Source organism: Buteo buteo, chromosome 7 (genome assembly GCF_964188355.1).
Source record: "Buteo buteo chromosome 7, bButBut1.hap1.1, whole genome shotgun sequence".
Classification (NCBI taxonomy): domain Eukaryota; kingdom Metazoa; phylum Chordata; class Aves; order Accipitriformes; family Accipitridae; genus Buteo; species Buteo buteo.
Genome location: NC_134177.1, coordinates 42,775,259 through 42,779,474, shown reverse-complemented (window position 1 = coordinate 42,779,474; position 4,216 = coordinate 42,775,259).

Sequence of the window (4,216 nt, the reverse complement as noted above, 5' to 3'; positions counted from 1 at the left end):
GTGTGTGTGTGGGGGGGGGCACTTTGCCGAAGGAGGGGTGGAAAAAATCTCGTGTGTGTCCCCCCAAAGCGACAAGCGTTGCTACAGCCTGGTGGGACACTGGCGGGGGGGGGGGGGGGGGGATTGCCACACGGAGAAAAATCCCCACGGGCAGGGGCGCTGACCGAAAGTAAAAAAAAAAAAAAAAAAAAAAAAAAAGATTTCACAAAAATCATGACAGCACCGAGGCCCGTGGACAGTTATCGCGCAACGTGACCTTTCCTGATGTAAGGAAATGGCAAAACAGCACGGATTAGCAAACGCTGTTACTCACGGGGCTACGGTAGCGGAGTTTAGGTCTAAGGAGCTTGGGAAGAATTAAAAGCCGATGCAATCGCCAAAGAAAGGGGTTGTCTGCGCTGGTGGATCTTAAAACCAGCAGAGAATATGGAGATAAATATAATTTAATAACTCCTTACCTTTTCATCACAGCTTTCATGCTTTATATTGTGTTCACCATCAAAACATGACCAGATCGGAGGCTGAAATTCACACCGGCTCTGTAGCATCCAGCAGTACCAAATAATCCAGGACAGAAATTCACACCGGCTCTGTAGCATCCAGCAGTACCAAATAATCCAGGACAGAAACTAGAAAAAAAATCCAAACCACTAAGCAAAAGAAACCTTCCTGTAGCAAACAGAAAGTAAAAGAAATTGCCATTATCTTTTTTAAAACAAAGTTGGAAATGAAATCCTGTGGAAGGGAAAGGTTTCTGGGGATCCAAAGCTAAGGAGGAGCAAAACCACATGGGAAAAATAGGATCAAAATGATTTCTATGGACATGGTGTAAATGGAAACACTCTCATTGATTAGCAGTGCTTTGGATCAGACAGGTATGAAGGGGAACTCCTAATTTATATTGAATGAAGCCTTTTTTTTTTTCAAGGTGGACATTTCAGGAGCAGAATGCTTAACAATGAGTAGGATGCTGAAGGAAAGCCGTGTCTGTGGTATATCTAATTTGATGGGGAAGTACAGCAAGGTTCCCTTTGCTCCTTTTAGACAAAAGGATCCGCATTTGGGGAGTGTCGCTGCCCCTTGCCCTCCCACCTAACACCTTTGCATTTCGTATCCGCCAAGCACTTTGCCGGCACAAAGAAAAGACCGATTCTCACGATGGCTCTAACAGGCAAGTACCTAACTGCTGTGATTCAAACCTCGGCGTCCTCCTGCGACTGCACTGAAAGGAACGACAGAGTTTGGAGGAGAACTCAAGGCTGTCAGTACGCAGGCCCCCCCCGTATCAGGCTGCTCCATCTTTCTCAGCGCTGGCTGGATCCTGAACTTGCCTCCACTGGTTTGGTTTATTTATTATTTTGGGATGAGTGTAGCTTCCCTTGTGCAGAGCCTGTTGTAATCACGTAAACGACGGTAAACTACGATGGAAGAGCACTTTTTCCCCCAAAGCAATGGATTTACATCAGGGTTTTTACACATGTTGTTTTCCTAGCTCTAAAACATGTGCCAACAGAAGCCTTCTGCTTTATAGCACTTCAGTGAAACAAGAATGAACTTTCTGCAGTGGATACATTTTATTAGAAAAGGATCTGCTTTTGTGATCATGGAAGTACTTTTTACAGGCTGATCTGAGGGAAATTGTGGTTTATCAAGTCAGACATGGACAGAGAAGCCATTATTTCAGATTCTGGTGAATAGGTCGTTCTGGCCAAGGTCTCTCTCTGGGACTGGTAGTAAGCCACTGCGAATATTATGGATTTTGCATTACACGGAGATTCATGGCTCTCCAAAGCAGCGAAGCCTTTGCCAAGGTCCAGTGGTTTATTCTGGCGTTAACTGATGCAACTGAACTCATTCTGACTACAACTTAGCTGCAAGTGGAGCCAAGGACAAGCGTGCTCAGCTCTGTTGTACCAAACGTGGTTAAATCCTGCTGGCAGTAAGGGCAGGATGAGGCCATTCCCAGCCAGAGATACCGACCCTGCCCTCCAGCTGCATTCTTCGAGCCCTGTTTTAAAATATATGGCATTGTACACCCTACCATTAAATACCGACTGAATGTGCTGGCCCTGTAAAGTAATCATCTGAGCAGGCGTTGTGAAACTCTGCAGTTCTTGGGGCTCTGAGGATGATGAAGCCACAGGTGATAACGTGCGTATTTATATACTGGAGTCCATAAAGGAGCAAGGAAATCACACGATTAGCAAGGTACATGTAGCCCAAAGCTTGCAGCTTGTGGAATCCATTCAAGAACCGGAGCGTAATAGTAACATGGCACCAGGTCACCGGAGCACCGTTGGATGCCAAGATGTCAGAGACAAATGAATCACCATTGCTATTACTTTCCTGGATTCTATTTTACTCTAGGAATTTGCCTCTCAACAGCCATGAAGGAAACAGCACGAGCCCCAACCTGCTTCTTTCAAGTGCAAGAACTAATCGGGCTCTTTTGTTCAGAGGGAAACCGATTTAAACAGATCCCACGTTATGAATGGCGATGCGGTGGGAGACAGGATCAGCACCCTGGTGTGGCCACAGCCCGTGTCTCCGTGGTTTGGCAGAAGCCCACCAACCTCGTACGTGCCGTTCCTTCTGTCGCTGCAGTCCCCAGGGGAGCAGAGCTGCCGCTTTGGAGGCCGTGCGTTTCCTGCAGCCCTCTGTGATCTCTTTTGTGTGAGGCCCCTGCGTCTCTGCGCCGTCTCGGGCTTCGCTGAGGACTTCCCTAGCAATCTCTGTCTTGACACCTTCAGTGCTCTTGGCCCAGCCACAAAGAACCGGTGAGGAGCTCCACTAATACACATCTCTCCATGCACGTTGGACACGGGGCCCGGGATGCTCTTGCAGCCTGGGATGTCCTGCAGCCAGGTTTGCCTTCTCCATCGCTAAGTACACCTTAAACGGAGGAGTAACAAGCACCGGAGTGTCTCTGCTTCAAAGGGATGCAGACATCTTCTGAATATCAAAAACAGAGAGAGAGAGGAAAAAAAAAGCAGACGCCAGGCAAAAAGTTCACCTGTCTTGCTGCTGCAGACACATCCGTCATACTGACTCTGGCAACCCTGCATCGACCAGAGAGCGCTGCGGTGTTGAGCAGAACTGGCTTTTGGGTGGTAGAGAGCATTAGCCCTGCACCTCGTGGCTTCGCAATCAAAGCAGCTGCTAGCCATCCTCGTCCGTCAAGAGGCAGCTCCATCCCAAAACTGCCCATAGCAAGGGGAGACTGGGAAATAAGGAGGAGAGATGGGGCAGCCCCCAGGGCTTTCCGAACAAGCCCTGTTTTGGAGTACAGGCTGTGGCACAGTCCCGTGCCATGGCACGTGCCCTTCTATGACCACGGAGACTCAGAGGTTCTCTTTTCCTCCAGACCTCACCAGTACACCTCGGTACGAGCCTCCACACACGTGTGTCCCCAGGAGACACTTACATTTCTAACCTCTTTTCACTACTTGTCTCCTCCGCAAGGACCATGGGTGACGAGAATAGCTCGTGACGGCGGTAAGGGCAGGGATTTGCAAGGTGGACACGAGGAGCTGGACAAAAAAACCAGCTCCTGTCTGTCACGTGGCCGTGTCCGACTGCCAAGGCAAGAGACCTTGGCTACGACTTGCTAAATAGGAACCATCAGCCTGGCAGAGTTGGCGCTGCCTTGTGAACCGAATTCCCATTACCACTCAAGTCTTCACTAGCACTTCGGAGTTGTTTTGCAGGACAAGACGTAGCTTGTCCTGAATCTGACTCCAAGAATGGCTTCCCAAGACACAATATAACCTGTAAACCATGCAGCAGGTACAAAAGCCCTCTTCAAAGTGGCGAAGCCGATGATGGGCTGAACTACACGCAGTCTGCGCAAACTAGGCGAAGGGAACGGGGGTTTTGAGGCTAACTTGGTATGCAGGCAGGTGAAAGAAACACTCTGCTCTGCCTGAATATTTATTGCCTGCATTGCTGCGCTGAGCATTAGCATGTCAAAGATTGCAGATGAGCTCTGAAGTAAACAATGATGGAGGTGAATGGCCAAAGGTGAGGTTAGCCGCTGTATCGCTGTAGGCGTTTTTGCTGGAAGAGACTGGGAAAGGAAAGCAGAGAGTGAAATTCCAGAGAAAACTATTTCCATACTGGAGACTTCAGTCAGTCTGCAAAATCCTTGGAAAACAAAACAGGAAAATTACGGTAAGACTGTAAACTGCAGATCAACAAACTTGGATTTTCCTGGTCC